Source organism: Pipistrellus hanaki (genome assembly GCF_964339955.1).
Source record: "Pipistrellus hanaki genome assembly, chromosome: X".
Taxonomy (NCBI): domain Eukaryota; kingdom Metazoa; phylum Chordata; class Mammalia; order Chiroptera; family Vespertilionidae; genus Pipistrellus; species Pipistrellus hanaki.
This window is the reverse complement of record NC_140524.1, coordinates 78,873,204-78,899,240: the sequence shown is the minus strand read 5'-3', so window position 1 is coordinate 78,899,240 and position 26,037 is coordinate 78,873,204.

Genomic DNA, 26,037 nt, shown 5'->3' with positions numbered 1-26,037 from the left:
TTCTGTTTATGGATTGCCTTACCAGCTGTGTTTTATTCACCAATTCTGGGTGGATGCTATTTGATTCAGCTGTTCCTTCTATCTGCTCTGTGAGAAGGCACAGGACCCATCCATGTATTTGGCCATCACCTTGTCTCCCTCTGGAAAAATGTTTTAGGCACTTGAGGCCAGAGATGTTTGAGATTTGGTGTTCAGGGGTTCGTAGCTGAGGCAACTGATCCCTGGGTGTTGTGGTTGTAGGTTTCTGGGAGGTATCTGAGGTCTCCTAGGTTGAAGGTAAGGCTAGGTTTCTGATCAAAACTGCTCTTCTTTTGTGATGGCACAGTCTCTGTGGCAGAGCCAGCTATTCTGAGAGAGATTTCAGCTATAGTAGGGGTTACCTGGCCAGGGGAGCCTGCTCTCCAGTTCCCAACAGTACTGTGAAAGATAACTCCTCCACTTATATATACAGACACTCCCTGCATGTCCGCATACTCTCTATTAGTGCTCTTTCTCACATACTATCTTTCAGTCTGCAGTCCCATTGGCAGCCATCTTGAATCCCTAAGCAAATATCTTATATGCATATATGCATGACCCATCGACACAGACAATAGTGTGGTGAATGCTACAAAAGTGTCAATGGGGAAAAATGGGGACATCTATTATACTTTCAACATGAAGATAACTTTAAGAAATAAAAAAAGAGAAATGTTTACCTATGTCCCAGATGCTTCGTTACCTGTTGTGTCCTTTGGGATTAAATGAGTGAATGATACAGAGAATTTATGGACTGTGAAAGTTCCATAATTTTGCTACTAATGGAGCTCAGCAAAATTTTGTGCTTTTTTTTTTTTTTTTTTTTTTTTAAATCTTTATCTGAGGTAATTTTTCCATTGATTTTTTTAAAGAACATATGGCAGGAAGAGTGAAAGTTACATAGGGAGAAACATTGATGTAAGCCTACTGTTTATACTCTTACTAGGGCCAGGGATTGAGCCTGTAACTGAGGTACATGCCCTTTACAGGAATAGAACACAGGACCTTTTAGTCTGGAACTGACGCTCTATCCACTTTGCCAAACTGGCTAAGCCAAAAATTTTCTGCTTTTCATTCCTTAGCCTGGATTTTGATGACAAAGGTCAACACATTTGGTAAAAATTTAGGCACTAATCTTAGCACTGTATCTCCCTAGTCAACACATGGCTGTACAATCTCATATATTATAATCGATTGTCATATAGTTTCCTTTTCAGGGTAAAGAGCTCTGGAGTATCTCTCTCTCTCTCTCTCTCTCTCTCTCTCTCTCTCTCTCTCTCTCTCTCTCTTATAAATATATAAGATGTAAATAAAACTCATACATCTCTACGTATACCAAGGCCTTGCAATGATGCTTATCCCTTCGGGAGTTACAGGCATTACTAATGGTAACCAAAGCACGCATTTTTTCTTAAATTAAATAAAAATAAAATATTGTAAAAGGCATTCAATAGAAAGTTAATTTATCTGACAGGTCCTAGATAGAGGGTTTAATTGAAAGACATAATGGACTAATCAAATAACATTTCAAATACCAGTCCATGAAGTGAATCTGTAAATAGGCCTATCTTGCCCCAGTCTTTTAATATCTCTTAATTCAAGAACTCTTGGCTGAATTACACTTCATACAAACTTAGAAAACAAAACTTTCCTTTTTTTTGCATGAAAATGTTTATTTAGAACTGGTTTGGAGAAGCTCTAACAGTGTTGTGGGCTGCCCTTTCCTCCAGAGTTACCCATTGTCATCTGCAAAAGGAGTAGTGTTCCAGGAAAAGACACATTATGGGTGGTTTGTGAAGTACATCCTTTTAGTAATCCTCTCATTGTAATACATGCTTGAATGAAGTTCACCCATAGCAGCGCAGAAACAGTCAGCAAAGATTCAGAGTCTGCAGAGAATTTACTTTTGAGACAGTCACAAACTGCAAAACAAAGTTTCTATAAGAACAACTAGAAGAAGAGAATTCCAAGGTTTAAAGTTTCCACACTTCATTGTTTTCATAGATCATTGACTATGTGGCCCAGCTTTTCTCAGGGTAGAGGGAGTTCCCCCCCCCCCTTTTTTTTCTTATCCTTTCTTTAAAACACTATTGTAATCAGGAAGACAGCCTAGGAAATCCTATCACTTTTTTTTCCTTGATGTTAGGAGCATGAATAAAAAACCACACTGGAACACAAAATGAGCAGTTTCACTCAATAGCAAGACTTGTGGATTATCATTAAAGAGAACACCTCTGAAGTATCCCCCTCAAAAAACAAACAAACAAACAAAAAAAACCCCAAAAAACCCAAACACAATAGAGAGAGAAAGTGAATTGAAATATAATGTGTGAAACTAACACAGTTATTTACACAGAGCTAACCAAGCTCTGCAGGCTGCCCAGAATTACCAGTTCTTTCTGGTATTGTTCTTAAGATGTGTTCTTTTCTCACCCCTTTCCATAAAAAACTTGTTAGTTCACCATCTCATATTTTGGCCTCATCAGGAAGATGGTTGCTAAAGTGTCATTTTCACATTTCATTGTGTAAGACAAGGGTGAGGTGCAATTCTTAGTAAACCATAAATCATCCTCCAGATGTTTGCTACCATTGCTTGTCATTTTTGGTAGCTGTACAATATGACACTCCATATTAAATGTGAGTTAATAATGCTCACATTTTCTATACTTTTTGAAAACAAATCTTTATCATTCAGATTATTGATATTACAGATATTCCTCTTTTTCCCCCCCATAGCTTCCCTTCACTTGATTCCCCACACCACCCCATGCCCTTACGCCTCACCACTGTCTTCATCCATAGGTGTAAGACTTTTATCCAATCTCTTCCCACACCCCTCAGACCTTCTTCCCCCTTAGAATTGTCAGTCTACTCCCTTTTTATGTCCCTGATTCCATTATATTCACCAGTCCATTCTGTTTATCAGAATTTTTATTCACTTGATTTTTAGATTCACTTGTTGGTAGGTATGTATTTGATGTCTTTTTTGTTGTTCATAATTTTTTTTCTCCTCCTCCTCTTCCTCTTCCTCTTCCTCCTCCTCCTCCTCCTCCTCCTCCTTCTTCTTCTTCTTTTTCTTCTTCTTTTTCTTCTCCTTCTTCTTCTCCTTCTTCTTCTTCTTCTTCTTCTTCTTCTTCTTCTTCTTCTTCTTCTTCTTCTTCTTCTTCTTCTTCTTCTTCTTCTTCTTCTTCTTCTTCTTCTTCTTCTTCTAAGAATACCCTTTAGCATTTCATGTAATCCTGGTTTGGTGGTGATGAACTCCTTTAGCTTTTTCTTGTCTGTGAAGCGATTTATCTGACCTTCAATTCCAATGATATTATAGCTTTGCTGGGTATGGTAATCTTGGTTGTAGGTTCTTGAAGACCACCAGTGGGCTTCAGTGAGTGGCGATGGTATTGAGTGGCAGTGGAGGTGCTGTCGGCCTCCGTGGGCCCTGAGGAGAGTAGGACCTCTGAGGGATGGTGGAGCAGGTCAAAGCAGTTGAGAGCTGGGGCCATGATCGCCCTGCTAGCAGCCAACATCCTGTGGCACCTGGGCAGGGGCTTCGACCTTTTGCTGGCTACCTGGGAGCAGTGTGTGTGTGTGTGTGTGTGTGTGTGTGTGTGTGTGTGTGTGTGTGTAGGGATGTGGTGAGAATGCTGCGGACTGCGGGGTGTGGAGTTTTCTTTCACTCCCCCTGCTACCCTCCTCCAGGATGCCAGGGCTCATGCACCAGGAAAGCCCCCACACCCAGGTGCTGAGCGCCTGTGAGGAGCCTGCGCAGCACCCACGCAGCATCTTCTGGGTGAGCCAGATCACAGCCGCTGGATCAACAAGGGCTGGGCTGGCTCCCTGTGGGTTCACACAGGAGCCAGTCTGCCAGACCGGCTGGGAGAGAGCACTAGGCTTGCAGCCTTCGGCTGTGCTCACCACATCTCCATGTGGGGACTTGGCTGCGTGACTCAGACAAGGGGAGCATGTGGGGGTCCAGAGGCCCAGGGGCTGCCTAGGGCCTAGAGGTCAGCGGGACCTGCCCTTCCATGCCAGACACTAATGCTTTGATCTCCGGCCAGGCCTAGGGGCCACACCCATGCACGAATTTCAGGCACTGGGCCTCTAGTATCTATATAATAATAAAACTTATAGTAAAACATTCACATAGTATAATCATTCTTTAAACTGTACAATGAGGATTTCTTTAGGATATTCACAGAGTGGCACAACCATCACCATTAACTAATTCCAAAAGATTTTCATCACATCCAAAGAAACCCTGAGGCACAAGTAAAAAATGGCAGAGTAACAATGTATGAACATTTTCTTCTCCATAAAAACAACAATAAAACCGGTGAAAAATATCAGAATCAACTTTTTCAGAACTCTACAAATTAACTAAAGTTTTGTAGTAATTTGGGGATCATTTACTCAGCTGAATCTCAGAAAGAGCACTGAGGTTTATTGAATTTTAATTTGTCCTATTCCTTTTCTAATTGATAGAGGCCTTAAAAACCAAAGACACGGTAAAATGCAGGAGCCTGACAGATATTGGAAGAGGCAGAAGAGGCTTGGATCTTCTCCAAAGAGCTCATTCCCAGATAATTGTCATTGATTGACCTGTCTGGCAACCATTAATCAACTTTTTGTCTGGATTTGCCTGTTCTGTTAATTTCCTATATAGAGAATCATATACAGCTTTTTGTGTCTGGCTTCTTTTATTTAGTATAATGTTTTCAAGGTTCATTTATATTATAACACATATCAAGACTTCATTCCATCTTATGGTAAAATAATATTCCAATGTGTGGATATGTTACCATTTTTTATTCACTCACTAGTTGATGGACATTTGGATTGTTTCTACTCTTTGGTTTTTTCCCCCCTTAATTTCATTTTATTGTTTAAAGTATTACATATAGTAGTACATATATCCCCCTTTTTTTCAAATCGACTTGACCCCAGCCTCCTTAAGCCCTGTCACATGCCCTCCACCTCCCCCAACCCCCAGTGACTTGTGTCCATTGGTTGGGCTTATATGAATGCGCACAAGTCCTTCGGTTGAAATCTTTCCCGCTCTCCTCAACACTCCCAAGCCTTCCCGCTATAATTTGACAATCTCTTCTATGCTTTACTGCCTCTGTATCTATCTTTCTGTTCATCGGGTTATAATGTTATTTATTTTCAAAAAATGAGTGAGATCATGTGGTATCTTTCTTTCATTGATTGGCTTATTTCACTTAACATAATGTTCTCCAGTTCCATCCAGGTTGCTACAAATGGTAAGAATTCCTCTTTTTTTTTATGGCAGCATAGTATTCTATTGTGTAGATGTACCATAGTTTCCTGATCCAGTCATCTGCTGATGGGCACCTAGGATGTTTCCAAATCATAGCTATTGTAAATTGTGCTGCTATGAACATAGGGGTGCATATATCCTTTCTGATTGGTGTTTCTAGTTTCTTAGGATATATTCCTAGGAGTGGGATGACTGGGTCAAATTTTCAGTTGTTTGAGGAAACTCCATACTGTTTTCCACAGTGGCTGTATCAGTCTGCATTTCCACCAGCAGTGCATGAGGGTTCCTTTCTCTCCACATCATCACCAACACTTGTCATTTGTTGATTTGTTGATGATAACCATTTTGACAGGTGTGAGATGGTACCGCATTGTCGTTTTGATTTGCATCTCTCAGATAATTAGTGACTTTGAGCAAGCTTTTATGTGTCTCTTGGCCTTCCTTTGGTCTTCTTTTGAAAATATTCTATTTAGGTCAGTTGCCCATTTTTTTTATTGGATCATTTATCTTCCTTTTATTAAGTTGTATAAGCTGCCTGTAGATGCTGGAGATTAAACCTTTATCAGAGATTAAACCTTTATCAGCAAATATGTTCTCCCACAAGTGGGATTTCTTGTTGTTTTGTTGGTTTCTTTTGCTGTGAAAAAGCTTTTTATTTTGATGTAGTCCCATTCGTTTATTTTCTATTTAGCTTCAATTGCCTAGGAGCAGTATCAGTGAAGATGTTTTTATTTTGTTTTTTGTTTTTTTTGCATATGTCTGAGATTTTCATGCCTGTGGATTTCTCTAGTATTTTTATGGTTTCCTGTCTTATGTTTAAGTCCTGTATCCATTTTGATTTTATTTTTGTGTATGGTGTAAGTTGGTGATCTAATTTCATTTTTTTGCATGTATCTGTCCAATTTTTCCAACACCATTCATTGAAGAGAGTGTTTTGACTCCATTGTATGTTCATGTCTCCTATGTCAAATATTAATTGAGCGCAGTGCTTTGGGTGGATATCTGGATTCTCTGTTCTATTCCATTGATCTATATGTCTGTTCTTGTGCTAGTACCAGGCTGTTTTGAGAACAGTGGCTTTGATGTAATATAACTTGAAATCTGGTATTGAGATCCCTCCTACTTTATTCTTCTTTTTCAGGATTGCATAGTTATTATCTTTTTTTTTTTTTAAAATTCCAGATGAATTTTTGGAGAGTTCTTTCTAGGTCTGTGAAATATGTCTTTGGCATTTTAATGGGGAGTGCATTGAATCTATAGATTGCTTTGGGTAGTATGGATATTTTAATGATGTTGATTCTACCATTCCATGAACACGGTATGTTCTTCCATCTGTTTATGTCCTCCTCTATCTCTTTTTTCAGTGTCCTGTATTATTCTGCATATAGGTCTTTTACCTCCTTAGTTATGTTTATCCCCAGGTATCTTAATTTTTTTGGTGCCATGGTAAATGGGATTGCTTTTTTAGTCTCTATTTCTGTAAGTTCACTATTGGTGTGCAGAAATGTCATAGATTTCTTGGCATTAATTTTGTATACTTTTATCTAGTTAAATTCATTTATTAAGTCTAATAGATTTTTGATGGAGTCTTTCTGTTTTTTTTTTTACGTACCAATATCATGTCAATTGTGAATAATGAGAGTTTTAACTCTTCTTTTACAATTTGGATGACTTTTATTTCCCCTTGTCTAATTACAATGGCTAATACTTTCAGTACTAATTCGAATAGGAGTGGTGAGAGTGGGCATCCCTGTCTTGTTCCTGTTCTTAGGAAAAATGGTTATAGTTTTTGCCCATTTAGTATGATGTTGCCTGTGGGTTTATCATATATGGCTTTATTATGTTGAGGTATGATCCTTCTATTTCCACCTTGCTGAGAATTTTTATAAAAAATGGGTGTTGGATTTTGTCAAATGCTTTTTATGCATCAATTGATATAACTATGTCTTTTTTAATATCTCAATTTGTTTATGTGATGTATCATTTTTAAGGACTTGGGGATATTATACCATCCTTGCATCCCTAGGATAAACCCTACTTCCTCATGGTATATAATTTTTCTGATGTACTGCTGGATCCGATTTGCTAGAATGTTGTTGAGGATTTTGACATCTATGTTCATGAGGGATATTGGCCTGTAATTCTCTTTCATTGTGTTGTCTTTATCTGGTTTTATTAGGGTGATCCTGGCTTCATAGAAGGAGCTTGGAAGTGTTCCTTCCTGTTGAACTTTTTGGAATAGTCTGAGGAGGATAGGTTTTAGTTCTTTCTTAAATGTTTGCTAAAACTCCCCTGTGAAGCCGTCTCGTCTAGGGCTACTGTTTTCTGGAAGCTCTTTGATGACTGCTTCAATTTTCTCCATAGTTATTGGCCTATTGAGATGTTTAGATTCTTCCTGATTGAGTTTTGGAAGGTTGTATTTTCTTAGGAATGTGTCCATTATCTCCAGGTTGTCCAGTTTGTTAGAATAGAGTTGTTTATAGTATTTTAAACAATCCTTCGTATTTCTGTGAGGTCTGTTGTTATTTCTCCTCTTTTATTTCTGATTTTGTTTATTTGGGTTTTCTCTCTTTGCTTCTTGGTGAGCCTGGATAGAGTTTCATCAATATCCTTTCAAAGAGTCAGCTCTTGGTTTTGTTGATCTTTTGTATTGTTTTTTGGTTTGTTTGTTTGCTTTGTTTTTGTCTCTATGTCATTTATCTCTGCTCTGATCTTTAATATTTCCTCCTTCTGCTTACACTGGGCTTCTCTTGTTGCTCTCTTTTTAACTCTTTGAGGTGTAGGGTTAGGTAATTTATTACCATTGTTTCTTGTTTGTTTGCTTTTTGCAGTAGGCTTCTAGAGCTATGAACTTCCCTCTCAAGATTGCTTTCGTTGTGTCCCATAGATTTTGGATTGTTGTGTTTTCATTGTCTTTGTTGCCATGATGTTTTATATTTCTTCTTTGTTCTCTCTGGTAACCCAGTCATTCCTTAATAGCATGATGTTTAGTCTCCATGTGTTCAATATTTTGGAATGTTTTTATTGTAATTGATTTCCAGTTTCATGCCATTGTGATCTGAGAAGATACCTGATATGATTTCTATCTTCTTGAATTTGAAGAGACTTTTCCTTTTCTCCCAATATGTGTTCTATCTTTGAAAATGACCCATGTGTACCTGAGAAGAATGTATATTTTGTGACTTTGGGGTGAAATGTTCTGCAGATGTCAATTAATTCCATCTGGTCTAGTGAGTCGTTTAAGATTGATGTTTCTTTGCTGATTTTTTGTTTAGAGGATTTGTCCAATGGTGATAATGGGGTATTAAAGTTCCCTACTATGATTGTATTGCTTTCAATCTCTCCCTTGATATCCTCCAGGAGTTTTTTTGTTTGTTTGTTTGTTTTTTTGTTTTTTTTTTGTATTTTGGTGCTCCTGTATTGGGTGGGTATATATTTACCAGAGTTATTTCTTCTTGTTGGATTGTTCTATTTAGTATTATGTAGTGTCCTTCCTTATTTTTTTCTGTGTCTTTCAGTTTGCAGTCTAATTTTTTAGATATAAGTATTGCTATCTCAGCTTTTTTTTTGCCATTGCAATTTGCCTAAAAACCCTTTTTCCATCCCTTCACTATCAGTCTGTGTGAGTATTTTTTTCTGAGATGGATTTCTTGTAGATAGCAGATATATGGGTCATGTTTTCTTATCTACTCAGTTACACTATGTCTTTTGATTGGTGTGTTTAATACATTTGCATTTAAAGTTATTATTGATAGGTACTCATTTGTTGTCATTTTTATTCTTTACCCTCATGTTCCTTCTTCACTTCCTATTTCTTTTTTTTTCTTTTTTCTTTTTTTCCTTTTTATAGCAGACCCTTCAGCATTTCTTGCATTACTGGTTTGTTGCTAATAAACTCTCTTAGCCTTTTTTTTTCCTGTCTGTGAAGCTCCTGATTCTACCTTCAATTTTGAATGATAGCCTTGATTTGTATAGTATTCATGGATTAAGTCCCTTGCTTCGCATCACTTTGTATACGTCATTCCATTCCCTTCTGGCCTGGTGTGTTTCTGTTGAGAAATCCATTGATATTCTAATAGGAGATCCCTTTTTGGTAACTTTCTGTCTCTCTCTGGCAGCCTTTAAGGTACTTACTTTGTCGTTCATGTTTGCTAATTTAATTATGATGTTTTTGGTGTCAGTCTTTTGGGGTTCAACTTGTTTGGGACTCTATATACTTCTTGCACTTGCATAGTTTTTTTCTTGCCAATATCAGAGAACTTTTCTGTCATTATTTCTTCAAACAGGTTTTCTATTTCTTATTTCTCTTCTCTCATTCTAGTACCCTTATTGTCCAAATTTCATTTTGTTTTGTGTTTTCCCAAAGCTCCCTTATGCTCTCCTCTTACTTTTTAATTCTTCTTTTCAGTTGCTGCTGCTGCTGTGTGTATTTTTTTCCTACCTTGTCTTCTATTTCGCTGATGCGGTCCTCAGCCTCTTTTAGTCTACTGTTTAAGTATTCCATTATGTTCTTTATTGAAGCTATGTCATTCTTCATTTCCTCTTGGTTCCTTTTTATGTTGGCGAAATTTTCATTCTGTTCCTTATAGTTCTAATTGACTTGTGTGTATTTTTCATTGAGTTGTGTATATTTTTCATCCAGCTGTTTAAACATCCTTATAACCATTAGTCTGAATTCTTTCTCTGATATGCTACTAGCCTCAATTTCATTTAACTCTCTTTCTGGTGATTCCTCTTTTTCTTTCCTTTGGGGATTGCTTTTTTGTCTTCCCATACTTTGCTGTAATGTTTTAATTGTAGGTCCGATTGGTTTGATACTCAGGTTTTTTGGAGCATGGTGCTACTGGTATGATCTCTCAGGTCTCCTGGGCTTGGTAATCTAGTGTATATCCCTAAATGAGCTATTTGAGTTTACCTGATGTAGGCCTGTGAGCTGGAAAGGTACAACTGTGGTGTCTAGAAGTCAGCATTCTTGAAGGGTTGATGTCCCACTTTTTGCTGTCTTTTGCCCTTGATTGAAATTGTGTGTGCCCAGAGGGAACTCACAGTGGCACCCAGGAACTGTCTGTTGGGGTGATGGGTCTCTGGAGGCCTGTGTTCTGGAAAAGTGTGACTGTGGTGTCCAGAGTGCTGTAGTTGTGGGTTGCGCAGACTCAGCTTTTGCTGCTGTACCTGTGGTGGATATGCACATGCTCCCAGTGGAGGATCATAGGGGAACCTATGGTATTTTTGCCAATGAGGGGTGCTAAAGTATTCTGAAGGGCCATGGCACTGAAGTCATGTAATTGAGGTGTCTGTGAACAGGTATCCAGGATGAGTGAATTCAGAATATCTAGTGCCAGGGGGAGTGTGTCCCTATTTGTCCAAGATCACATCCATCAAGGACTCACAGAAGCTCCCACAAGTGCCCTGTCAATAGAGGGGCTCAGGGTGCATGCCCATTGGAAACGTGCCACCAGACTCGGGGTGTGTTTACCAGTGAAGAGCTCTGATGCACTTTGAGGGGCCCTGGCACTGAAATTAAGCAGCTGGGGTGTCTGTGTGCAGGTATCTAGGATGAATAAATTCACAATTTCTACTGCTGGGGGCAGTGCGCCTGTGTTTGTCCATAATCACACCCAGTAAGGACTCACAGCAGCTCCCACAAGTGCCCTGTGGATAGATGGGATCAGGGAGCCTACCAATTGGAAATGCGCAAGTGGACTGGTAGTGCGTTTGAGAGAGCAGAGCTCTGATGCACTTTGAGGGGCGCTGGCACTGAAGTTAAGCAGCTGGGGTGTATGTGGGCATTGTTCAGGAGGAGGGAATTCAGAATTTCTACTGGGAGGCAATGTGTCCAAGTCTGTATAGAATCACAACCAGCATGTTTTCAAAGCAGCTCCCAGAGGACCTTGTGGATATATGGGTTCAGGGTGCCTGTCCTTTGGGAATATGTGTGTCTGTGGGGGTGAGTTTCCTGGTGAAGAGTTCTGCCACACTTTGAGGAGCCCTGGTGCTGAAGTTACACAATTGGGATGTCTGCAGTTGTTATTCGGGCAGAGAAAATTCAGTATTTCTACTGCAGGGCAGTGCGCCCTTGTCTGTACAGAATTATATCCAGCAGGGGCTCCCAGTGGCTTCCAGTCACTGCCTACAGAATGGTGTGCCCTGGATGTCTGCTTCACTGGAAATGCACAAAAGTGGAGTCCAGAGTTCTGCCACTGGGGAGTGGGAAGATGCACTTAAAGCTGTGAGAACATTGCACCTTTGGAGATGGTGGTCCGAGGGTCCACAGGTCTGCAGGTGGGGTAGCAGGATTTTGACTGGAGTGGCTGCTCGGTCATGGCCAGTGTCAAAGTCCTGTCTGGGTGCTGGTGCTGATGAGTTCCTAGAAAAGTCCACTGTCCCCTTCAAGTTGGTATGGGCTCCGTGCCCAAGTCTTTCATTTCAGGGAGTGCCCACAGCAGTAGTAGTCTCTCCTTTTCAAAGGTCTTATAGCCCCTGCTGCTCCTGTGAGGTTTAACTGTCCCTTACTCAGTCACACACACACACCACACACATCCACACACTCTCATTACCCTCACTCATTTCCTCTCCCTCACCTTTGTCCTGCCAGCCACCATCTCTACTCTTTGGTTCTTAGGAGTAATATTGCTGTGAACTTTCATAAACAAGTCTCTATATAAACTTAAGGTTTCTTTTTTCTTGGGCATATACCTCACAGTAGTATTACTGGGTCATATTATAACTCAATGTTTAAACATTTGAGGAATTTCCGGATGACTTGCTCAAATTGCTGAACCACTTTACATTGCTGATAATCTCTTAAAATTGTGTTTAATTTCATTTTTCATAAACATAGTTTAATATGTAATATTTTAATTCAACCACTTATTACCATTTGATAGGAACATCCTGTAAGAAAAACTACTTAATTAGGCAAGAACTTCCTCTTAATTGTCACCCAAAATAGAATAAGTACAGAGAGCTACTGGATTGATAGATATTTTTCTCCAACAATATCTTATATAATAAAAGAGTAATATGTAAATTAACCATCCCTCTATGACAAAATGGTGGCATCCATAGCAAACGCTGGTAGGTTGGCCCAGTAATGGGAGCCCGACATCTGCTCCTTGGCCACGGAGGGAGAGGAGAGCCCTCTGGCCAGAGGACTGGGAGCGGGATGCTGAGCTCATGCCACCTCTGGCAAAGGCCATGCAGAGGGAGGGAAGGGGCCTGTGGGGCCATGAGCCACATCTGCGCCACAGCTGGCCACGTGGAGGGAGGTGAAGAACCAGAAAAATGGGTCTTTCCAATTCCTGATGCTGATGGAGTCCTTTGGGTGCTGGAGTCCTCCACCTTCAGCCTCCAGTCGCAGCACAGTCACAGACTGGAAACGCCCTGCCCACAGTCCAGATGCAACCAGCATGGCACCACAGCATGGGGGTGTCCAGCGGGGCACACTACATACATCAAATAACTGCCGTCGAGGCCACACTTCACACACACTTGCAAGTTGTATGGCCCAAGAAGGCGAATCCTGAGGTGCAGCTCCATTGGCAGCTGATGCGCACCATGCCAGGTGGGGAAGCCCGACCTGAAATCCCAAGTCCCCAAGTACCCGAGCTGCATGAAGTCATGGGCCAAGGCCCTGAGGAGGCCTCAGGACAAGCATCTTCCCAGAGGATGTGTGGAAGGAGGGGAGGAACCTCTGGTTAGAGGCTGGGGTGAGGGATGCTGGTGTCTCTGCAGGCTGGTCTGAAGGACACTGGTGTCTTTGCAGGCTGGGTTGAGGGACACCCTTCCTTCCACACCCCCATGCACAAATTTTGTGCACCGGGCCTTTAGTATAATAATAAAAGGTAAAAATTGGAAAATAATTTTGTGAGCACCTAATCTTATCTCCTAGTTGAAAATCCAGCATGAAACATATATTAGCCAGGAGTTTCCTTTGTGATGCTGTTGTATTAGTCACTCTTTCTTTGGTTCTGGTTATATAAGGATTATATCATGAAAGCTAGGGGGAAAGTATGAGAACAGTAGTGTTTATTATCAAATAGTAACAATGTTTAGTGCATATTTTGATGTTTTCTACATATTTTTCTGAACTCTTTATTTTATGCCCTTTAAAAATCTGAAGGGAATAAATAAAAATCTACCTAAAGCTTTAAATGAAAATTGGAAATGATTTTACAAATTAATTTTACACATATGAATGAGAATTTTATTTCTTGAAGTTACATTTATTCAGTCCAATTTATGCTGATACCATCCTATCAATGTTCAAAGGAAGAAAAGTCTTCATGTGTTAAATGTTTCCCTAAAACCACTCTTGATTATGGCAGCTAGTTCAGCAAAATAAAGGAAGAGGTAAATTATTGACCTTTGTTTTTGGTTATTTTTTCCTATAATTTTTTTTTCATTCTTTTTCCGAGAATGGTATTTATTTTTCACACTGAACAGTTTCAGACAGAAATTGCTCTGCCATGCATACACTTTTATATGATTGAAATTTTTAGTTTTCTGCACTTGGCTATGACTTACCAATGTTGAAATGATGATAGTCTGTACTTACAGTAGTTGGATGGTTGCAGATGTTACACCAAATCACAGAAAACTCTCTCATTAGGGCCAAAATGCAGTTTACAAAAATGGAAGCACATATGCATCTGTATCCTGTAAGAAAAGATAGGGCTTTGAATTTGAAGAGTGTACCTAAGGATAACTTGTAGGTTGGTTGTTGTGATAATTTTAAGTATTTGCTGTACTTTGACCACAGTTAAGATGACAAACAAAGAGAAAAAGTCTTAGCCCTTTCTTCTTCACCAGCATATAGTAGTCTACCCATTGGGCAACATTTTTAGCTAGTCTATAATTTCATGTTATGTTGCTAGTGCTACTGTTTCATCCAGGAATTTTCTAAACAACCTATACTATTTAACCCTACAACTTAAATAACTAGAAAGAGAACAACAAGAAAAGTCCAGAGTAAGTAGAAGGAAGAAAATAAAGATTAGAGCAGAAGTAAATTATATAGGGAATAAAAAATAATTTAAAAATCAATGAAACCAAGAGCTGGTTCTTTTAAAGAATAAACAAGATTGATTAACCATTAGCCAGACTCATCAAGAAGCAAAGAGAGAGGACACAAATAAATAAAATCAGAAATGAAAGTGGAGAAGTTACCACTGATACCACAGAACTGCAAATGATTGTAAGACAATATTATGAACAATTATATGTCAATAAGCTGGACAATGTGGATGAAATAGACAAATTCCTAGAAAAATACAGTCTCCAAAAACTGAGTGAGAAAGACTCAGAAAACCTGAATAGGACAATAACATGATGAAATTGAAGCAATAATAATAATAATAATAATAATAATAATAATAATAATAAAAATTTCCAGCAAACAAAAGTCCAGGTTCAGATGGCTTCAGAAGAGTGTTTTATCAAACATTCAAAGAAGAACTAACACCTATACTCCTCAATCTAGTCCAAAATCCAAGAAGAAGGAACACTTGCAAGCTCTTTTTGTGAGGCCAGCATTACCCTAATTCCAAAACCAGATAAAGACACTACAGGGGGAGGTGAAAATGGTGGTAGAATAGAGAGATGTGTTCCGAGCCTTGTACCTGAGCAGAAAGAAAGAACAGGTGAGGGTCACATGGGGAGTGTTTGTTAGCAAGCTAAGGGTCAGATGAACTCCAGGAGAAGGTGAAGGACTGCTGAATGGGGTTCCCCTGATGGGGCAGCCCCCATTGTGGCTAGGTCCCCTCTCAGAGCTATAGGCTAGGACGGGGAAAACTCATCATCTTGAAAGGGAAACTGGATCTTGTTGGAGGCCTGGAAATCCACAACTGTGGCAACCGCCAAACAGCTGTTAGCCCCAGAACACTGGTCCCCAATTGGTGTGGATTCAAAGGAGCTCTTCACTCCACCATGGAAAGGTCAGGTTTTGTCAGGCATAAGGTGAGGTCTCTGGTCCTGGCAGGAGAGAAAGGAGAGCACACTGAGGGAGCTGGAGGACCAGGGAAGTCTGTGCCTGGAGAAGTCCTTGGCTGTTGGGGCTGGTGTGATCCATGATTGTGAAAGGGGGTCCCCAGAGCTGCTAACAGGGGATCTTGAAAGAGTAACCCATTTTAATGTGATGCAGAGGAATAGACTGTGAATTCCAGGGGTGTTCAGGCTGCTAGGACTTGCCCACCAGCCTCTGCAAACGGCTATTGAGTGCCACAGAGAAAGGCTAGAGAGTCCCAGAAGTCAACCCAGAAACACTGCCACACAGGGGCTGAATCACAAATTGACTGTTGTGTAATAAAAAATAAAGGAATAGCCGAAACCGGTTTGGCTCAATGGATAGAGCGTCGGCTTGGGGACTGAAAGGTCCCGGGTTAGATTCCGGTCAAGGGCATATCCCCAGTAGTGGGTGTGCAAGAGGCAGCTGATCGATGACTCTCTCTCATCGATGTTTCTAACTCTATCTCTCTCCCTTCCTCTCTGTGCAAAATCAATAAAATATATATATATATATTAAAAAAAAATAAATAAAGGAATATGAGAAATTAAGACACTGCCTGCTTAAAAATCAGGACTGGCTTACAACACTGAGGAGCAGTGAAACACAGGGAACTGCAATACTGTCCAGACTGGGAAACAGGCGTGCCAAAGAGTACAATAGAGGAGGTGAATGACCTTCACTACTGCACATTTTATTAATTTTAATTTTTTTTATTTTCATTTTTTACATCATTTACTTAAGAAACTATTTTTTAAATTTTTTCCTCACTTGATTATATCTTTTTAATTATTACATTTTTATTTTCAACCAGAATTATTGCTACTACTATTTTGTGTTTTTTAAAGTGTCATTTTATTTTCTATTTGTTTTACTTTGGGATTAGTGTTCTACATTCTATTTTAATCTTTCCTTTACCATCATTTTATTCTATCTCAACTCTACCTTTATGCCATCACTCTCTTCCTAAGCTTTCCCTTTTTGGTGTCCTGTTTATCTTAACCCTTTCCTGCTTCAGATTTTCCTTATTCTATCTGTTTACTCCCTGCTAAAAATTCACTCTACTTATATATCTAATCTCCAACCCCCTGCTCCAAGTCCATACATACCTCTCTCTTCACTGTCTTAGCTATAAAAAAAATGTTTCCTCTCTGTCCTTTTGTTGTTGTTTGTTTGAATGTTGATTATATCAATTTTTATGCTTTTTTGTGAGATTGTTTTGCTTATTTTTTTGTTTGCTTTTTTTATTTCTGTTTTTCCTTGCCTTACTTGATATTGGTTGGTGTTGTAGTTTGTATTAATCTCTAGGTATATATTGCTGACATTTGTTGTGATTACTGGTTTCTCTATTGGAGTTTTCTTCCCATATATATATAGTTTGTTCCCCTTTTCTCTCTTAGTATAATTCTATTCTCTCATATTTTTTCTCCTTTTCCCAATTTCATTTAGACACTCCTTTGTTTTTCTTTCTTTTTAATCTTCTTTCTCTCCTACCCTCTAATTTTCCTTTCTCTAGTGGTCACCTTTATTGGAGGTTATTAACATCATGAATACATTTCTGTTCAATACCTTGTGTGTTGTACCTGGCTGTGTTGTATTTTGTGCCTTTAAATCAACACAGGAGAGAGAGAACTACAAAACCAGACATCAGAAGATGAGAGATCATGGGAAGACAAAGAAACAGCCCACATATGAAAGAAAAGCAGGCATCATCAGAAAAGGAAGAAGTAAACAAAATGGAGGCAAGCAACCTGTTAGAGAAAGAATTCAGAGAAATGGTCATAACGTGGCTGAAAATAATGGAAGAGAAATTTGACAATATGAGAAAGAACCAAGAGGAAATGAAGAGAACAAAGAAGAAATGAAAAATGGCATCACTGCTGTAAAGAACTCAATAGAAAGTATCAAGCGTAGACTAGAAGAAGCAGAGGACCGCATCTGTGAGCTAGAAGACAAGATGAAAATAAAAAGTACCCAAGTAGAGCAACTTATAGAAAAAAATTAAAAAGCAGTAGGAGAGCCTAAGGGAACTTTGGTACAACAGAAAACAAAACAATATTCACATAATAGGGGTTCCAGAAGGAACGGAAACTGAGCAAAGTATAGAAAACCTGTTTGAAGAAATAATGACAAAAAACTTCCCTGGTTTAGGGAAGAAAAAACCTACACAAATCCAAGAAGCTCACAGAGTCCCAAGCAAAATGAACCCCAAAAGACAGACACCAAGGCATATTATAATTAAATTGGCAAACAACAATGCAAAGCAAGAATCTAAAAAGTGGCCAGAGAGAGACAGAAAGTCACATACAAGGGAACTCCCATTAGGCTAGCAACTGATTTCTCAACAGAAACTCATCAGGCCAGAAGGGAATGGAATGAAACATACAAAGCCATGCAAAGGAAGGGCCTGAATTCAAGAATACTGTACCAAGCAAGATTATCAATCAAAATTGAAGGTGAAATCAGGTGCTTCACAGACAAAAAAGGACTAAGGGAATTTATTATCAACAAACCAGCAATGCAAGAAATGCTAAAGGGTCTGCTGTAAAAAAAGAAAGAAGAAAAAAAAAAAGAAAAAAAAGAAATAGGAAGTGAAGAAGGGACACAGGGGTATACAATATAAATAGTGACCAATAATAACTTTAAATATAAATGTATTAAATGCACCAATCAGAAGACATAGGGTAACGGATTGGATAAGAAAACAAGACCCATATATCTGCTGTCTACAAGAAAGCCACCTGAGAAAAAAGACGCACACAGACTGAGGGTGAAGGGATGGAAAAAGGTTTTCCATGCAAATGGAAATAAAAAGAGAGCTGGGGTAGCAATACTTATATCTGACAAATTAGATCTATAAGGAAGGACATAACAAAATATAAGGAAGGCCACTTCCCAATGCTAAAGGGAACAATCCAACAAGAAGAAATAACTCTGGTAAACATATACACACCCAATACAGGAGCAACGAAATACATAAAAACAAAAACAAAAAACACTCCTGGAGGATATTAAGAAAGAGATTAAAAGCAATATAATCATAATAGGAGACTTTAATACCTTACTATCACCATTGGAAAAATCCCCTAAACAAAATATCAGCAAAGAAACATCTATCCTAAATGACTCATTAGACCAGATGGAATTATTTGACATCTGCAGAACATTTCACCCCAAAGCCACAAAATATACATTCTTCTCAAGTGCACATGGGTCATTTTCAAAGATAGACCATATGTTGGGACATAGGCAAAGTCTCTTCAAATTCAAGAAGGTAGAAAACATATCAAACATCTTCTCATTTCTCAGTGGCATAAAACTGGAAATCAACTACAATAAAAACAATCCAAAGAAATCAAACACAAGGAGACTAAATAGAATGCAATTAAACTACAACTGGGTTACCTGAGAGATCAAAGAAGAAATATAAAACATCATTGCAACAAATGACAATGAAAACACAACAGTCCAAAATCTATAGGCCCCAGCAAAATCAGTCTTGAGAGGGAAGTTCATAGCTCTTCAAGCCTACTGCAAAAAACAAGAAACAATGGTAATAAATTACCTAACTCTACAACTCAAAGAGTTAAAAAAAAATAAAAAGCAAAAGAAAAGCCCAGTGTAAGCAGAAGAAAGGAAATACTAAAGATCAGAGTGGAGATAAATGACACAGAGACCAAAGAAACAATACAAAAATCTATGGAACACAATGAAAGCAATCTTGAGAGGGAAGTTCATAGCTCTAGAAGCCTACTGCAAAAAACAAACAAACAAGAAACAATGGTAATAAATTACCTAACCCTACATCTCAGAGTTAGAAAGAGAGCAACAAGAGAAGCCCAGTGTAAGCAGAAGGAAGGAAATATTAAAGATCAGAGCAGAGATAAATGACATGGAGACAAAAAAAAATGCAAAAGATCAACAAACCAAGAGCTGGTTCTTTGAAAGGATAAACAAGATTGATGAACCTTTAGCCAGGCTCACCAAGAACCAAAAGCGAGGACTCAAGTAAACAAAATCAGGAATGAAAGAGGAGAAATAACAGCAGACCCTACAGAAATACAAAGGATTGCTAAAATAAAAAATACTATGAACAACTCTATTACAACAAACTGGAGGAAATGGACATATTCCTAGAAAAATACAACCCTCCAAAACTCAATCAGGAAGAATCTAAACATCTCAATAGGCCAATAATTATTAAAGAAATTGAAGCAGTCAACAAAAAGCTTCCAGCAAACAAAAGCTCAGAGACAGACGGCTTCACAGGGGAGTTTTACCAAACATTCAAGGAAGAACTAAAACCTATACTCCTCAGACTATTCCAAAAAATTCAAGAGGAAGGAACACTTCCAAACTTCTTCTATGAAGCCAGCATCACCCTAATACCAAAACCAGATAAAGACAACACAATGAAAGAGAATTCAGGCCAATATCCCTCATGGCATAGGTGCCAAAATCCTAGACAAAATTCTAACAAATCGGATCCAGCAGTACATCAGAAAGATCATACACCATGACCAAGTAGGATTTATCTTACGGATGCAAGGCTGGTACAATATCCGCAAATCAATGAATATGTTACATCATATAAACAAATTAAGAGATAAAAATCACATAGTCATATCAACTGATGCAGAAAAAGCATTTGACAAAACCGAACACACTTTTTGATAAAAACTCTCAACAACATGGTAATTGAAGTTTCATACCTCAACATAATAAAACCTATATATGATAAACCCATATCAAACAACATACTAAATGGGCACAAACTAAAACCATTTTTTCCTAAGAACAGGAACAAGACAGGAATGCCCACTCTCACCATTCCTGTTTGACATAGTACTGGAAGTTTTAGCCATTGCAATTAGACAAGAAGAAGAAATAAAATGTATTCAAATTGGAAAAGAAGAATTAAAGCTGTCCTTAGTTGTAGAAGAAATGTCCTTATATTGTACATAAAAAATGCAAAAGACTCCATCAAAAAACTAATATACTTAATAAATGAATCCAGTAATGTAGCAGGATACAAAATTAATGCCAAGAAATCTGTGGCATTTCTATACACCAAGAGTGAACTTACAGAAATAGAGACTAAAAAAGCAATTCTATTTTCCATCACACCAAAAATTTAAAATACCTAGGAATAAATTTAACCAAGCAGGTAAAAGACCTATACACAGAAAACTACAGGACACTGAAAAAAGAGATAGAGGAAGACATAAACAGATGGAAAAACATACCGTGTTCATAGATTGGTAGAATCTACATAGTAAATAAGTCCATACTACCCAAAGCAAGCTATAGATTCAATGCACTCCCCATTAAAAGACCAATGACATATTTCAGAGACTTAGAAAGAACTCTCCAAAAATTCATCTGGAAGAAAAAAAGACCCCGAATAGCTGCTGCAATCCTGAGAAAGAAGAATAAAGTAGGAGGGATCTCAATACTAGAATTCAAGCTGTAATACAAATCCACTGTTCTCAAAACAGCCTGGTAATAGCACAAGAACAGACATATAGATCAATGGAATAGAACAGAGAATCCAGATATCCACCCAAAGCACTACGCTCAGTTAATATTTGACAAACATGGCATGAACATACAATGGAGTCAAGACAGTCTCTTCAATAAACTGTTAGAAAATTGGATAGATACATGCAAAAAAATGAAACTAGATCACCAACTCACACCATACATAAAAATAAACTGAAAATGGATATAGGACTTAAACATAAGATGGGAAACCATAAAAATACTAGTGGAATCCACAGGCAGCATAATCTCAGTCATATGCCAAAAGAACTTCTTCACTGATACTGCCCCTAGGGCAATGGAAGCTGAAGAGAAAATAAACAAATGGGACTGCATATAAAAAAAAAAAGTTTTTTGTTTGTTTGTTTTTACAGCAAAAGAAACTGTCAAAAAAACAACAAGAATTCCACTGTATGGGAGAACATATTTGCAAATGTTATCACTGATAAAGGTTTAATCTCCAACATCTACAGGCAACTTATACAACTTAATAAAAGGAAGATAAGTGATCCAATAAAAAATGGGCAACTGACTTAAATAGAATCTTTTCAAAAGAAGGCAGAAAGAAGGCCAGGAGACATATGAAAATATGCTCAAAGTCACTAATTATCCGAGAAATGCAAATCAAAACGACAATGCAGTACCATTTTACACCTGTCAGAATGGCTATCATCAACAAATCAACAAATGACAAGTGTTGGCGAGGCTGCAGAGAAAAAGGAACACTCGTGCACTGCTGGTGGGAATGTAGACTGGTGGAGAATAGCATGGAGTTTCCTCAAAAAACTATATATGATACTTCCACTTTCCCATAATCCCACTCCTAGGAATATATCATAAGAATCTGGAAACAGCAATAACATAGGATATATGCACCCCTATGGTCATAGCAGCACAATTTACAATAGCTATGATTGGGAAACAGCCTAGGTACCCTTCATCAGAAGACTGGATTAGAAAACTATGGTACATCTACACAATGGAATACTATGCTTCCATAAAAAGAAGGAATTCTTACCATTTGCAGCAACCTGGATGGAATTGGAGAACATTATGCTAAGTGAAATAAGCCAGTCAATGAAAGAAAAATACCACATGATCTTACTCATTTATGGATAATAAAGAACATTATAAACTGTTGAACAAAAGGATAGATATGGAGACAGTAAAGCATTAAACAAAATGTCAAATTACAGCGGGATGGTTAGGCAGAGGTGGGGGAAATAAGAGATCAAATGAAGGACTTTTATGTATGGTATAAGCATAACCAATGGAAGCAAAACTCTGGGGGATGAGGGCATGTATGGGAGTGGGCTTGGGGGGGGAGCAATGGTAAGATATGTACACATATAATACCTTAATAAGAAAAGAAAAAAAAAGACACTACAAAGGAAGAAAATTATAGGCTAATATCCCTGATGAAATAGATGTTAAATCTTCAACAAAATATTAGCAAATTGGATCCAGCAACATATTAAAAAGATCAAACACCATGAGCAAGTGAAATTTATTTTAGAGATCAAAGGCTGGTTTCATACCTGAAAATCAATAAACGTGATACATCACATACACAAATTGAGAGACAAAAATTACATAGTTGTATCAATTGATGCAGATAAAGCACTTGACAAATCCAATACCCTTTTTTTGATAAAGACTCTCAGCAAGGTAGGAATAGAGGGATTATACCTCAACATAATAAAAGCCTTGTATGACAGACCTATAGCCAACATCATTCTCAATGGGCAAAAACTAAAACCATTTTCTTAAGAATAGGAACAAGACAGGGATGCACACTCTAACCATTCCTGTTTGACATAGTACTGGAAGTGCTAGTCATGGTGATCAGAAAAGTAGAAAAAATAAAAGGTACCTACATTGGAAAGGAGGAAGTAAAACTCTCATTATTTGCAGATGACATGATATTGTACATGGAAAACCCTAAAGATGCTACCAAAAACCTTCTATATTTAATAAATAAATTAGGAAATGTAGCAGGATACAAAATCAACACCAGAAAATAGATGACTTTTTTATACACTAATTATGAATTCTCATAAAGAGAAACTAAACAAAGAATCCCATTTACCATTGCAACAAAAAATAAAATACTCAGGAATGAAGTTAACTAAGGAGCCAAAGATCTGAACTCAGAAAACTATAGGACGTTGAAAAAAGATAGAAGATATAAACAAGTGGAAGAATATACCACGTCCATGGATTTATAGAATTAACAGCATAAAAATGTCCATGCTACCCAAGGCAATCTACAGATTCAATGCAATTCCTATGAAAATACCAACAGCATAATTCACAGATCTAGAACAAATACTAAAAAAAACTTATATGTAATAAAAAAAGATTCCAAATAGCTGCAGCAACCTTTTGAAACAAAGTTGGAGGAATCAGAGTACCAGATTTCTACTTATACTACAAATCCACCACTATCAAAATAGCCTGGTACTGGTACAAGAACAGGCATATAGATCAACGGAACAGAATAGAGACCCCAGAAATGGGCTCAAGTCATCACGCTCAATTAATATTTGACAAAGGGGGCAAGAACATACAAAAAAATCAAGAGAGTCTCTTCAATAAATGGATAAAATTGAATAGATACATGCAAAAAAATTAAACCACCCACTTACACAATACATAAGAATATACTCAAAGTGGATAAGATACTTAAATGTAAGCCTGGAAAAGATAAAAATACTATAACAAAACATTGGAAGCAACATCTCAGACATCTCTCATAGCAATATGTTTATAGATATATCTCCCAGGGCTAAGGAAACTAAGGATAAGTAAAAAATGGGATTACTTCAAAATAAAAAGCTTCTGCACAGCAAAAGAAACCATCAACAAAATGAAAAGGGAGCCCACTCTGTGGGAGAACATATTTTGCAATGATACATCTGATAAAGGGTTAATATCCAAAATGTATAAGGAACTCATACAACTTAACAAATGGAAGACAAAGAATCTAACTAAAAATGGGCTAAGGTCCTGAATAGACACTTCTCCAAAGTGGACATACAGTTGGCCAAGAGGTATAGTAAAAAATGCTCAAAGTCACTGATTATCAGAGAGATGCAAATTAAAACAATAATGAGATATCACCTCACACTTGTCAGAATGGCTACTATCAACAAATCAACAAATGACATGTACTGGCAAGGAGGTGGAGGAAAGGGAACCCTAGTAAACTGCTGGTGGGAATGCAGACTGGTGCAGCCATTATGGAAACCATTATGGAGTTTCCTCAAAAAATTAAATATGGATTTGCCATTTGACCCAGTGATCTCACTTCTAGAAATCCATCCTAAGAGACCCGATTCACCACTCACAAAGATATATGAACCCTTATGTTCATAGCAGCACAATTTACAATAGCTAAGATCTGTAGACAGCCTAATATCCCATTGTATATGAGTGGATAAAAAAGCTGTACATTTATGCCATGGAATACTATAAAGCAATAAAATGGAATAATCTCTTACCCTTTGAGACAGAGTGGAACTACCTGGAGAATATCATGCTAAGTGAAAAAAGTCAGTCATAGAAAGACAAGTATCACATGATATCACTCATATGTGGAATCTAATTAAGAAAATAAACTGATGCAGAAACCAGTTTGGCTCAGTGGATAGAGCATTCGTCTGGGGACTGAAGGGTCCCAGATTTGATTCCAGTCAAGGGCATGTACATTGGTTGTGAGCACATCCCCGGTGGGGGGTGTGCAGGAAGCAGCTGGTTGATGTTTCTCTCTCATCGACTTTTCTAGCTCTCTATCCCTCTCCCTTCCTCTCTGTGGAAAATCAATAAAATATATTTTTTTAAAAAAGAAAATAAACTGATGAATAGAGCGGATCCAGAGACAAGGAAGCATGTGACAGAGTGCGGAATCTCAGAGGGAAGCCTGGGGAGGGTGGGTGGGAGGTAATCAACCAAGGACCTTGTATGCATAATGCAAAACCCATGGACACAGACAATAGGGTGATGAATGAAGGGGGGTCAATGGGGGTAAAGGGAGACATTTGTAATACTTTCAACAGTAAAGGTTTTTTTTAAAATCATAAAATTAAAAATAAATTGAAAGTATATTTTCGTATCCTCGGGTGAGGATTAACAACAACAACAAAAAGATCTCTGATAAATTATTCTTCTATTAATGGAAGGGGATCAAGTGAATTATTGTTTTTTTTTAAGGAAGTATTGAATAATCTTAAGTTTTGGTAAGTTAGGTTCACCTAATCCTTTTTTTTATCCTTCAAACAATTTTCATTTAGGAGAATAAAAATAATGTATGAAGAATTACAAAACAGCAGATAGATATATAACCGACTATATTTGAGATTATATAGTCTATGATGAATAGGGAAAAAATTGGTTCATGCTTTGAATTATGAAGTAAGTCAATAAGTGAGTGATTAGCATATAAAGGGTACTGCACCCATACTATACTTATTTCCTAACTTACCAAGTTAATGATGTTTTCAAAAGATGACACGATATGTATAGCTTATATCTCAGTTTCAGCCAATTTTATAAATTAAACTATTTTGGCACAACTCAATAATTCTTGAATATGTATTAAAACAAGTACTTCTGTTGTATGTATTAAATACATTATAATAAAACTTCTGATAATCTTTATAGGATGCCATATATGAAAATATGTGTTAATGTTGAACTTATATTAAAACCACATTTCTGCATTTTTTAAATTGCACAAATCTTTTAGACCAGAGAATCTTTAAAGTTCTTACCTTTATGAGCATCTCCAAAGGAGGAGCCATATTCTAACTGTAACATTTGTCCAACCCAACTAAAAAAATATACCAAGGAGAAAAAAGGCAATAGTTAATAGTAGGCAATCATCATTGACTGCTATGCAAAGCACTTTTTCATTTAATGCTAATATCAGCCATAAGAAAGGGAACTATTATTATTCCCATTTAGCATATGAGAAAATTAAGGTTCAGAAAGATTAAATAATGTATCCAAGTCATACAACTATTAAATGGTGGTACACCTAATCTAGGCAATCTAGCTCCAGAGGCCACATTATTCATCACTACATTATATAGCTTCAAGCTGTTACTACCTCATATCACTTCTAAGATATTTTAGAAATATCATTAAATTCAAATGAATATAGCCTGACACTAAATGACAAAGAGTGGTGATGATGTGATGA